This window comes from Aquarana catesbeiana, linkage group LG02 (assembly GCF_042186555.1).
Source record: "Aquarana catesbeiana isolate 2022-GZ linkage group LG02, ASM4218655v1, whole genome shotgun sequence".
NCBI lineage: Eukaryota > Metazoa > Chordata > Amphibia > Anura > Ranidae > Aquarana > Aquarana catesbeiana.
Genome location: NC_133325.1, coordinates 549,370,605 through 549,384,261, shown reverse-complemented (window position 1 = coordinate 549,384,261; position 13,657 = coordinate 549,370,605).

Here is a 13,657-nt window from a genome sequence, read left to right as displayed (position 1 = left end):
GGAATTACACCCCAAAATACATTCTGCTGCTTCTCCTGAGTATGGGGACACCACATGTGTGGGACGATCGGAATTTCCGACAACAGATTTTGTTGTCGGAAAATTTTATATCCTGCTCTCAAACTTTGTGTGTCAGAAAATCCGATGGAAAATGTCCGATGGAGCCCACACACGGTCGGAATGTCCGACAACACGCTCTGATCGGACATTTTCCATCGGAAAATCCGACCATGTGTACGGGGCATTACAAACGCAATTTTTTTGGGAAAAAATACACTTTTTTAATAAAAAAGAGTAAACAGTAAAGTTAGCCCAAAAAATAAAATGTTACGCCGAGTAAACTGATACTCTACATGTCTTCAAAATTGCGCCTGTCCGTGGAATGGCGACAAATGTTGACAATTAAAAATCTATATAGGCGACTTTGAAAAATGTTTACAGGTTACCAGTTTTGAGTTACAGAGGAGGTCTTTGCTAGAATTATTGCTCTTGCTCTATCGATAGCAGCTACACCTCACATGTGTGGTTTGAACACTGTTTACATTTCCGGGCGCGACGTACATATGCATTCGCTTCGGCGCACGAGCATGTGGGGACGGGGCGATTTAAATTTTATTTTTCTTATTTTACTTTTCATTATTTTTAATTTTACACTGTTCCTTTAAAATAAAAAATTTGGATCACTTTTATTCCTATTACAAAGAATGTAAACATCCCTTGTAATAGAAAAAAAAGCATGACAAGACCTCCTTAACCACTTCAGCCCCGGAAGGATTTACCCCCTTCCTGACCAGAGCACTTTTTACAGTTTGGCACTGCGTCGCTTTAACTGCTAATTGCGCGGTTATGGAATGCTGTACCCAAACAAAATTTGCGTCCTTTTCTTCCCACAAACAGAGCTTTCTTTTGATGGTATTTGATCACCTCTGCGGTTTTTATTTTTTGCGCTATAAACGTAAAAAGACCGAAAATTTTGAAAAAAAAATGATATTTTCAACTTTTTGTTATAAAAAAAATCCAATAAACTCAATTTTAGTCATACATTTAGGCCAAAATGTATTCGGCCACATGTCTTTGGTAAAAAAAATGTCAATACGCGTATATTTATTGGTTTGCACAAAAGTTATAGCGTTTACAAACTAGGGTACATTTTCTGGAATTTACACAGCTTTTAGTTTATGACTGCCTATCTCATTTCTTGAGGTGCTAAAATGGCAGGGCAGTACAAAACCCCCCAAAATGACCCCATTTTGGAAAGTATATACCCCAAGGAAATTTCTGAGAGGCATGTTAAGCCCATTGAATATTACATTTTTTTGTCTCAAGTGATTGAATAATGATAAAACAATAAAAATAAATTTTTTTTTACAAAAAGTTGTCACTAAATGATATATTGCTCACACATGCCATGGTTATATGTGGAATTGCGACCCAAAATACATTTAGCTGCTTCTCCTGAGTATGGGGATACCACATGTGTGGGACTTTTTGGGAGCCTAGCCGCATACGGGGCCCCGAAAACCAAGCACCACCTTCAGGATTTCAAAGGGCGTAAATTTTTGATTTCACTCCTCACTACCTATCACAGTTTTGAAGGCCATACAATGCCAAGATGGCACAACCCCCCCCCCCCCCCCCAAATGACCCCATTTTGGAAAGTAGACACCCCAAGCTATTTTCTGAGAGGCATGTTGAGTCCATGGAATATTTTATATTTTGACATAAGTTGCGGGAAAATGACAAACTTTTTTTTTTTTTGCACAAAGTTGTCACTAAATGATATATTGCTCAAACATGCCATGGGCATATGTGAAATTACACCCCAAAATAAATTCTGCTGCTTCTCCTGAGTATGGGGATACCAATGTGTGGGACTTTTTTAGGAGCCTAGCTGCATAGTGGGCCCCGAAAACCAAGCACTGCCTTCAGGATTTCTAAGGGCGTAAATTTTTGATTTCACTCCTCACGACCTATCACAGTTTTGAAGGCCATAAAATGCCAAGATGGCACAACCCCCCCAAATGACCCCATTTTGGAAAGTAGACACCCCAAGCTATTTGCTGAGATGCATGTTGAGTCCATGGAATATTTTATATTTTGACAAGAGTTGCATGAAAATTACAAACTTTTTTTTTTACTTTTCTTGCACAAAATGGTCACTAAATGACATATTGCTCAAACATGCCATGAGCATATGTGGATTTACACCCCAAAATACATTCTGCTACTTCTCCTGAGTACGGGGATACCACATGTGTGGGACTTTTTGGGAGCCTAGCCACGTACGGGGCTTCGAAAATCAAGCACCGCCTTCAGGATTTCTAAGGACGTAAATTTTTGATTTCACTCCTCACAACCTATCACAGTTTTGAAGGCCATAAAATGCCAAGATGGCACAAAACCCCCTCAAATTACCCCATTTTGGAAAGTAGACACCCAAGCTATTTGCTGAGAGGTATGTTGAGTCCATGGAATTTTTATATTTTGCCACAAGTTACGGGAAAGTGACAAACTTTTTTTTTTTTCTTTTTTTGCACAAAGTTGTCACTAAATTATATATTTCTCAAACATGCCATGGGCATATGTGGAATTACACCCCAAAATACATTCTGCTGCTTCTCCTGAGTATGGGGACACCACATGTGTGGGACTTTTTGGGGGCCTAGCTGCATACAGTGCCCCGAAAACCAATCACTGCCTTCAGGATTTTTAAGGGCGTAAATTTTTGAATTCACTCCTCACTACCTATCACAGTTTCGTAGGCCATAAAATGCCAAGATAGCACAAAACCCCCCCAAATGACCCCATTTTGGAAAGTAGACACCCCAAGCTATTTGCTGAAAGGCATGGTGAGTATTTTGCAGCTCTCATTTGTTTTCGAAAATGAAGAAAGACAAGAAAAATGTTTTTTTTTTTTCTTTTTTCAATTTTCAAAACTTTGTGACAAAAAGTGAGATCTGCAAAATACTCGCCATACCTTTAAGCAAATAGCTTGGGGTGTCTACTTTCCAAAATGGGGTCATTTGGGGGGGTTTTGTGCCATCTGGGCATTCCATGGCCTCCGAAACTGTGATAGGCAGTGAAGAGTGAAATCAAAAATTTACACCCTTAGAAAGCCTGAAGGCGGTGCTTGGTTTTCAGGGTCCTGTACGCAGCTAGGCTCCCAAAAAGTCTCACACATGTGGTATCTCCGAACTCAGGAGAAGCAACAGAATGTATTTTGGGGTGTAATTTCACATATTCCCATGGCATGTTTGAGCAATATATCATTTAGTGACAACTTTGTACAAAAAAAAAAAAAAAATATTTTTGTCTTTTTCCCGCAACTTGTGTCACATAATAAATATTCTATGGACTCGATATGCCTCTCAGCAAATAGCTTGGGGTGTCTACTTTCCAAAATGGGGTCATTTGGGGGGGTTTTGAACTGTACTGGCATTTTACGCACAACATTTAGAAGCTTATGTCACACATCACCCACGCTTCTAACCACTTGAAGACAAAGCCCTTTCTGACACTTTTTGTTTACATGCAAAAATAATTTTTTTTTGCAAGAAAATTACTTTGAACCCCCAAACATTATATATTTTTTTTAAAGCAAAGGCCCTACAGATTAAAATGGTGGGTGTTTCATTTTTTTTTTTCGCACAGTATTTGCGCAGCGATTTTTCAAACGCATTTTTTGTGGAAAAAACACACTTTTTAAAATTTTAATGCACTAAAACACACTATATTTCCCAAATGTTTGATGAAATAAAAAAGATGATCTTAGGCCGAGTACATGGATACCAAACACAACATGCTTTAAAATTGCACACAAACATGCAGTGGCGACAAACTAAATACATTTTTAAAAGCCTTTAAAAGCCTTTACAGGTTACCACTTTAGATTTACAGAGGAGGTCTACTGCTAAAATTACTGCCCTCGATCTGACCTTCGCAGTGATACCTCACATGCATGGTGCAATTGCTGTTTACATTTGACGCCAGACCGACGCTTGCGCGAGAGCAGGGGGGACAGGGGTGCTTTTTTTTTCTTTTTTTTTTTTCTTTCTTATATTTTTTACTTTTTTATCTTATTTTTAAACTGTTCCTTTCATTTTTTTTTTTTTTTTTTTTTTTTAGCATTTTTATTGTTATCTCAGGGAATGTAACTATCCCCTATGGTAGCAATAGGTAGTGACAGGTACTCTTTTTTGAAAAAATTGGGGTCTATTAGACCCTAGATCTCTCCTCTGCCCTCAAAGCATTTGACCACACCAAGATCGGTGTGATAAAATGCTTTCCCAATTTCCCAATGGCGCTGTTTACATCCGGCGAAATCTAAGTCATAAAATGCTTGTAGCTTCAGCTTTCTTAGGCCATAGAGATGATTGGAGCCATTCTGGTCTCTGATCAGCTCTATGGTCAGCTGGGCGAATCAACAGCTGCATTCACAGGTTCCCTGTTGGGACAGGAGAGCCAGAGAAAAACATGGAAGACGGTGGTGGGGGGGCATTCCCTCCTACTGCTTGTAAAAGCAGTCTAGAGGCTAATTAGCTGCTAGGATGGCTTTTACATGAAAGCCGACTGCTGGCTGAAAAGCATGATACCAAGATGATACCTAAACCTGCAGGCATTATTCTGGTATAACCACTTAAAGTCCAGCAACATACCAGTACCTTGCTGGTCCTTGTTGGGCATATATTGTAAACTTTTTTTTCATGCAGCCTGTGGGCTGAATGAAAAAAAGAGATTGATCGGTGGGTATGCCCACCATTAGAATACCTCCCTTCATCCACCCACTTCTAATGATGGGCATATATGCACCGTTTATATATGCCGAAGCATGGGGGCATCCTCCCGCAAAAGGTAGGAGCAAATCGCTCCTCTGCCCACTGCTGCCCCCACGCTTTGGCATATATGCTGAAGTATGTAACTGTGGTGGTGAAATCACCTCCGACAGCACTGGAGTCACAGCTTTATGTATCGTGGGAGCAAACGCTGTTGCTGTCAAGATAAATAAATCCGCACTGCAAATGAATGGCGTACCTGCTAAGCAAATGATGGTTAACAATAAAACAAAATAACATTACAGTATAACAGTAAGACTTACCATACCTGCAAAGCAAATACAAAAAATACATAGTAAAAAATAAAACATTTAACGCAACCTGTGCCTAAAATATATATATGCTGAAGCATATAATAAATCCGCGCTGCAGCTGAATGGCGTACCTGAAAACAAAAAAATGGTTAAAACCCAGTAAACTATAAAAAAATTACATACCTGAAAAGCAAACATGATAAAACATAAAAACAATAAAACATTGCAGAATAGAATACAGTAAAAAAAGAGCAGAACAATAGAGAGAAAATAGAGAGAGAGAGAACAATAAAATGACAACTATTTTTGTTTTTTTTATTTTATTTTTTTTTGTGTATTTTTTTTTTTTAATTTATGTATTTATTTATTTTTTACATTTTTTTTTTTATAACTGTAACTTTTAAAACTGTAACGGTTCCAGGTTTGGGTCTCTCAAAATGTGATGGCATCTTGGGAGACCCTGTGAAAGTGTGTCCTAGTCTGTGCAATGCTGTACCCTACGCTAAAACTCAACTAGTGTATGGTAGCGCTCAAAACATTCACCAATGCAAAGACCAGGATTGCCAGGACAGGAGGGACAATAATACCGGGTGTCACGCCTATATCCGCGCTTTCTGCAGACCCGACATTTTCTTTGGGGGGCTCGTTGGGTAGGGGTACTCGGGAGGACATAAGGAAAATGCCCCCCATGCAGCCGGCTTACTGCATCTGGTTGGGGAAGGTGAGGTGGAGCACCGTTTGGATACAGAAGGGCTCTGACGATCTCTTCCTGGAATTTAAGGAAGGATCCAGTCTGTCCTGAAGCTCTGTATAGCACATGAGCGTTCAGCAAAGCCAATTGAAATAAGTATACAGACACTTTTTTGTACCAGCATCTGGCCTTACGGGCAACTAGGTATGGCGCCAACAACTGGTCGTTGAGGTCCACCCCTCCCATATTTTGGTTATATTCATGGACACAGAGGGGTTTCTCCACAACACCAGTCGCCGTAGTAATTTGGACCGTCGTGTCTGCACGAAGGGAGGTAAGAATGAAAACATTCTTATTGTCCCTCCACTTCATAGCGAGCAAAATATTACACCGCAAGCAGGCTCTCTCCCCCAGCCTAAGACGGGAATCTACAAGCCGCTGGGGAAAGCCCCGGCGATTAGGTCGCACGGTGCCACATGCTCCAATTTGATGATCAAAAAGGTGACTAAAAAGTGGCACGCTCGTGTAATAATTGTCCACATATAAATGGTACCCCTTTCCGAATAAGGGTGACACCAAGTCCCACACTATCTTGCCAGCGCTTCCTATGTAGTCAGGGCAGTTTGGCGGCTCTACGTGACTATCTTTGCCCTCGTAAACCATAAAACTACATGTATAGCCTGTGGCCCTGTCACAGAGCTTATACATCTTGACCCCGTATCTGGCACACTTGCTGGGAAGGTACTGTTTGAATGACAAGCGGCCAGAAAATTTAATCAGGGACTCATCAACGCAGACAACTTGATGGGGAGTAAACAAGTCTGCAAAACGCTGGTTGAAGTGGTTTACGAGGGGCCGAATTTTGTAGAGCCGATCGTATTCAGGGTCTCCACGAGGACAACAGAGTTCATTGTCATTGAAGTGCATGAACCGCAAAATCTGCTCGTATCGTGCCCTGGTCATGGAGGCAGAGAACAAGGGCATATGGTGAATTGGTCAGTGGACCAATATGACCGCAACTCACTCTTTTTAGTTATGCCCATGTTGAGGGAAAGGCCCAGAAAGATCTTAAATTCGGAGACCATAATTGGTCTCCAATCTCTGGCAAGGGAGGACTGGGGATTAGCGGCGATGTGTTGACCAGCGTATAAATTGCTTTGGTCCACAATAGATCTATAGAGATCTTCGGTGAAGAACAGTGAATAAAAATCCAGTGGCGTAAAATCAACTGTTTCCACCTGAATTCCGGGTTGGCCAGTGAATGGGGGAAGTACGGGTGCTGCAGAAGTGGTGGGTTCCCAATTCGGATTGGCGAATGCAGCAGGAAGGGCACTATGGGCACGACGGGCCTGTGTTCGTCTTCTTGGTGGCAGCGGGACACTACTAGTGCTTGCCACCTCACCAGTTTGAACTGCATTATTGGGACTCGCCACGTCACCAAGTGATACTGCAGTGCTGGATGTACGACCAGGGTGTACTAGGCCGCTGGTGCTTGCCAGTTCACCAGAAGGAATAGCTGCGCTAGTACTGCTCTGCTCCATATGAGGGACCTGCGGTTCTTGCACTTCAAGGACAGAAGAAGAAGTTCGGGGTCTGGTACGCCTGACCTTGGCAGGGACCACAACTCCGTCGTCAGAGCTATCTGTCATGGAGCCGATGTCGTCTACAGGATCGTATTCTGAGCCTGAATCTAACAGATGAGTGACTTCCTCTTCACTATCTGTCATGCTACGAAACGTGTAGGCCTCTTCACTAGTGTACCTTCGATTTGCCATTTTGGGCTCTAAATTTAGGGGTACACTAGTGAGACTTACAGGCAAAAAAGCTCCTGACTGTCAGCGACTGTATCAAAACGCTACCAAAAAACTGTTAGCGATCGCAGGGATCAGGCCTGACTCTACGAACGCTGCAGTTATGTGTGCTTAGTGTTTTGTAAGTGTCAGTGATCGATCTATACTGCACTTGGGTGGGCTGGGCCGAGGGGCAAAACGCAGGTGCTAGCAGGTATCTGGGCTGATCCCGCTACCACTGCGCTTTTGGGGACCCTAAACTGCTGGGGATGCTAGTATATATCTGATCGGATCAGATATTGATCCGTTCAGATACTATAGCACTAAGGGAGGTGTATTCTGCGTGCGTGGGTTTTAGCGGTACTGGCGCTAACCTGACGCTGCCTGGGGCGACGCAGACCTTATCTGACCCTAAAAACTTAACTTATATCACCGCCGGGCGATCAGGGGGTTAAACCTTTATAAAGTAATAAACGGCGGGTGCCCTAAAACTATAATAAACTATAAAAAACAAACTAACTAACCAGCGTCACCCGTAACATTTATATGGTGATCACTGGTGAAAGGGTTAACTAGGGGGCAATCAGGGGGTTAAAACCTTTATTAGGTAGTATATAGGGGTCCCTGTCGCTATAAAACACTGACGGCTAACCTATATACTTACCTCCCTAACTAGCGTCACCTGTGTCACTAATACAGCGATCAGAAAAACGATCGCTAAGGGGCACTGGCAACGGGGGGTGATCACGGGGTTAAAACTTTATTAGAGGGGGTTAGGGGGGTACCCTAGACCTAAAGGGGGTACCCCAGACCTAAAGGGGGCTAACCCTAACTGCCCTAACACTTATAACTGTCACAAACTGACACCAATGCAATAATCAGAAAAAAAAAAAATGCTTTTGTTGTCAGTGTGACAGGGGGTACAGGGGGGTGATCAGGGGGTGACTGGGGGGTGATGGGGGGGTGAAAAGTGTGCCTGCGTGTTCTACTGTTAGTGTAGTGTTGGTGCAAACTTACTTGGATGTCTTCTCTCCTCGACGACGAAACGAAAAGACCGGCTCGAGGAGAGATGACATCACTTCCTCTGCTTCTGTTTACATTACAGAAGCCGAGGAAGCCTGTCATTCGCCTCGCGATCAAAGGTGAGGGGGAGGCCACTCATTCGTGGCTCCCCCTCACCTTTGATCACCCCTGACCTGAATCTGACCGCCGCAGGCACTGGGGGAAGGCAAGGACGTACCTGTAAGTCCTTTTGCCTCTCCGTGCCATTCTGCCGACGTACATCGTCGTGCGGCGGTCGGCAACTGGTTAATGTGAGATCTGGGGTCAAAAAGACCTCAATCTCACATTTACACTGAGATGCAATAAAAAAATTAAAAAATGTGTTTTTTATTCAATAAAAAAAATGTCCCTTTAACAGCATTGAGTCGAGCGGGGGCCATCATTCTCTCACTCGACCTCCTGGCTCTCAGGGGACAGCATTGGATCATCTCTGCTGCTACCAACGGATCTGGTAAGCAGCGGAGATGACCTGGACGTGGCGGGAGGGGGGGCACCTCTCCCGCCACCGATAAAAGTGATCTTGCGGTGAATCCGCTGCGGAGACGACTTTTATCTAAAAGCGGACCGCCCGCTGTTGAAGAGAAAACCGGAGTTATGGCAGCTATCTGCTGCCATAACCCTGGTATTTAATGTCAAAGTAACGATCTATAACGACGGTGGGCGGTCCGTAAGTGGTTAATGGATATCATTTTGCTAGCCTGTTATTAATAAATTTAATGCATTTTTAATTTCAATTTTATTTTTATTTTATTTTTATTTTAATAAATAATGAAAAAAAATTATCTGGTTTTTGCCACTGAAATTTTCTAATTCATCTATAAATGGAAAAGATTACGGTTCCTTTTAAGATTTGGGAAATATTTCCTGATTTTGCGTGGTGTTTCTTTCGGCTCCTCCCAGCCTATCGCCTCTTTGACTGATTTGGAAAATGGTTTGACTAGCGTAAAGTCAAATCCTGCTGAGATCTCCAAATCTTCACTATCAGATAAATTATCAGACCTTAACGGTATGCAAGGGTTGCAAAAGGTGCTCTGAACTGCCCTCCAGGACAGACTCTCATACTGATGAGGTCTGTTACTTCTCTAGCATCTGACTCTTTTGCTTTAGTTGCTTTCTCAAAGCATGAACGGTAAGCTAGTTTGTCTGGAAGTACTGGGGCCCTGCATACCCAACATGCCTTTGCTGCAGGACGGGTGTGATGAATTGCAGATGAGGGACGATGATGAGACTAATGAGATTTTTTATGGCGATGGCAGGATGAGAACCTGGACCAATTTCTCCTAGAAAGTCTGTGCCCAGCTGTAGATGCATGACTTGAACGTTCCTTGTCTCTTGAATTTAAGGCTCTTGATCTAGTAGGGCTATCAGAAAATGATAGCATTAGTGGCAAAGCTCTCTTTTTCTAAATTGTCTTCACTACTTACCAAAACCCCTTACCTTACAGGCTGAGAATGGTCTGCTTGGACAGTGGCCTCCATGATAAGTGATGCAGAGAAAAAAAAACTCCACCTGAAAGATATACAGCTTTAAGCAAGGAAGAGTGAATATACATCCCAGTAGTAGCAGCAGAAATGGAACACCCCAGTCTTCACTAGGCAGCGAGTGTAGGAGCACGCAGAGGAGATGGCAGGCGAATGCTGATACAGCAGTAAGGGACACCAGACATAAACTGACATACAGCCGCTTTTAAAAATGCTGCTGCCACGATAGCGAGCTACGGGACTTGACACCATGTTAGAATCTGGCAAAATGGGATCCCGCCAATGTCACTTCCCTTTGCGCGTGTGTGGAAGCGGCAGGACGAGCAGCCGTCATCTTGAGAGTGGCATGGGACCCAGAAGGACTACAAGGTTCAGAAGGGAAGTAGGAACTACAGTGGAGAAATAGAAAACATGGATTTTGGAGGCCATTGCAATATAATAAACCTATTTAAGGATTGTAAAGTGCCAGGCAACCTTCCCCCGAAACTACCAGATTAGGGTTCCTTCCATCTAGCTCATTTAGAGACTGTACAGGCAAGACTTTCACCCAGGAGCGGCTCTCCTGACAGGGGGGGTCTGTGCTGATTGTTTATCAGCACAGCCTCCCCTCGGATCCCGCCCAGGACCACCATCATGCAGCCCAGGATCACCAGGATGGCCATCCATACTGGACCACCAGGTATACCCCCCTAGACCACCAGGGAAATGCAAATCTGTGCCAAGCCAGCTGCCTATGTCCATGTATTCACTCACTTATCTTGTCCCTATTCGCTAAGGGGACAACTTGTTTTTTGCAGAAACCACTCCAGGCCTCATCATTTCCTCTGTGTTGTATTCCAAATGCGGGAGCACTAATGTGATTAAACATTATTTTTTTGCACTGCCTCCTTGTCTGTTTCTGCATTACTAAGCAGCTTTCACCTGCAGAACTGAGAGACCCAGGGATTGGTAGTCGCAGAAATGGACCTGCATCGCTGGACATGATTGACGATAGATTAACATCAGAGAGGACAATTTTTTAAATGTTGTTAATAAGGGACATGTGAAAAACTCTATTTGTATTTTTAGGGATACCATGTATACCTTATTATTATTATTATACAGGATTTATATAGCGCCAACAGTTTGCACAGCGCTTTACAACATGAGGGCAGACAGTACACTTACAATACAAATCAATACAGGAGGGATCAGAGGGCCCTGCTCATTAGAGCTTACAATCTAGAAGGGAGGGTCAAGTGGAAACAAAAGGTAATAACTGTGGGTGATGAGCTGATGGAAAAAATGAAAATACAGTTGTTAGGTGTGAGTAGGGTAGGCTTCTCTGAAGAGAAGGGTTTTCAGGGATCGTCTAAAAGCTAATAGAGTAGGAGATAAGTGGACAGATTGGGGTAGGGCATTCCATAGGATTGGAGAGGCTTTGGAAAAGTCCTGGAGGCGAGCATGGGAGGAGGTGACGAGGGAGCTAGAGAGCAGGAGGTCTTGAGAGGAACGAAGAGAACCAGTAGGTTGGTATTTAGAGACAAAGCTAGTGATGTAGCTGGGGGCGAAATTGTGGATGGCTTTGTACGTAGTTGTTGGAATTTTGAATCTAATTCTTTGGCTGAGTGGAAGCCAGTGGAGGGATTGACAGAGAGGAGTGGCAGACACAGAGCGATTGGTAAGGTGGATGAGTCTGGCAGCGGCATTCATGATGGTTTGAAGAGGTGATAGACTATATAGAGGTAAGCCAATGAGAATGGAGTTGCAGTAGTCGAGGCGAGAGATGACCAGCGAGTGAATTAAGAGCTTTGTTGTGTCATTGGTTAGAAAGGGGCGTATTTTGGAGATGTTGCGGAGGTTGAGGCGGCAGGATTTGGACAGTGATTGGATGTGTTGCTTGAAGAAGAGTTCAGAGTCAAGGACTACACCTAGACCCTTGGCATGTGGGGATGGGCTTATAGTTGTACCATCGATTTTGACAGAGAGATCAGGGGAAGGGGCATATGGGGGAGGAAAAATTATAAGTTCGGTTTTGGATAGATTGAGTTTGAGGAAGTGGTGTGACATCCAGACTGATATATCTGATAGTAAATTAGTGATACGTGAGGAGACAGAGGGAGTAAGCTGAGGGGTAGAGAAATAGATTTGGGTGTCTTTAGCGTAGAGGTGGTATTGGAAGCCACGGGAGGCGTCAGCCATCAGTTTACCCAGGGAGGCGGTGTAGATTGAAAATAGGAGAGGTCCAAGAACAGAACCCTGGGGGGCCCCAACAGAAAAAGGAAGAGGAGAGGAGGAAGTAGAGTTGTAAGAAACACTAATGGTGCGGTTGGATAAGTAGGAAGAGAACCAGCGAAGTGTACAGTCACAGAGACCAATGGCCTTTTCTTTTTTTGTGGAGGAGGGGGAGGTCAACCGTAATAAAGACAGCAGAGAGGTCCAGGAGTAGGAGTACAGAATAGTGTCGATTGGTTTTTGCCGTTAGTAGATCGTTTGTTAGTTTTAGGAGTGTTGAGGACGAAATCCAGACTGAAGGGGATCAAGAAGGTTATTATCAGCGAGGTGGACGCTCAGTCGGTTGTAGACCAGACGTTCGAGAAGTTTGGATAAGAAGGGGAGCAAGGAGATGGGGCGTAGGTTGTTAAGATTGGATGGGTCCAGTGAGGGCTTTTTAAGTATGGGTCTGACAAGTGTATGTTTTAGAGAGTTGGGGAAGATGACAGAAGAGAGGGAGAGATTGAAGATGTGGGTTAGAAAGTGTAGCATAGGGCCAGAGGGTGAACGTAGCATTTGTGAGGTAACAGGATCCAGAGGGCAGGTGGTAAGGTGGACATTAGCAAGTAGTTTAGCAACTTCGTCTGTGGTGGTGGTGGGGTTGAAAGAGGGAAGTAATGATTGTGCCTGAGGGCATGAAGTTTAAAGCGTGGAGGGTATTGGAACAGTAGAGATCTCTGCACGAATTGTATCAATCTTCTGTTTGAAGTGATTGGCGATCTCCTGGGCAGTGAGTGGGTTGGTGGGTGGAGGCGGTGGAGGACAAAGTAGAGAGTTTAAGGTGGAGAAGAGTTGATGGGGATGGGATGATAAGTTGCTAATGAGAGTGGTAAAATAAGTCTGCTTGGCACAGAGGAGGCTGGAATTGTATTTTTGGAGGGCAGATTTATATTGGTTGAAATCTCTCTGAGACTTAGTCTTACGCCACAGGCGGTCAAGAGCACGACTACATTTTTTCAGACTTCAGTATCATCTGCTTGCCAAGGTTGAAGGGGTCGGGGCTTGATTCTGTGTGTAGTGAGGGGGGCCAGTGAGTCCAGTGAGGCTAGAAGTGAAGCGTTGTAGACAGAAGTGGCTAGGTTGGTGCAGGATGGGGTGAGATTTTGTCGTAGAGGTTGTTGATAGCAGAGTAGAGAAGAGAAGGGTTGAGATGACGTAGGTTTCTGCGGGTAACTTTAAGGCGGTTGGAGTGAGAGGAGGTGAAGGAAAGGGAGAGAGTGAAACTAATAAGGTGGTGAACAGAGAGAGGCAATGGATTGTTAGAGAGGTTGCATGGAGTGCAAAGGTGAGAGAA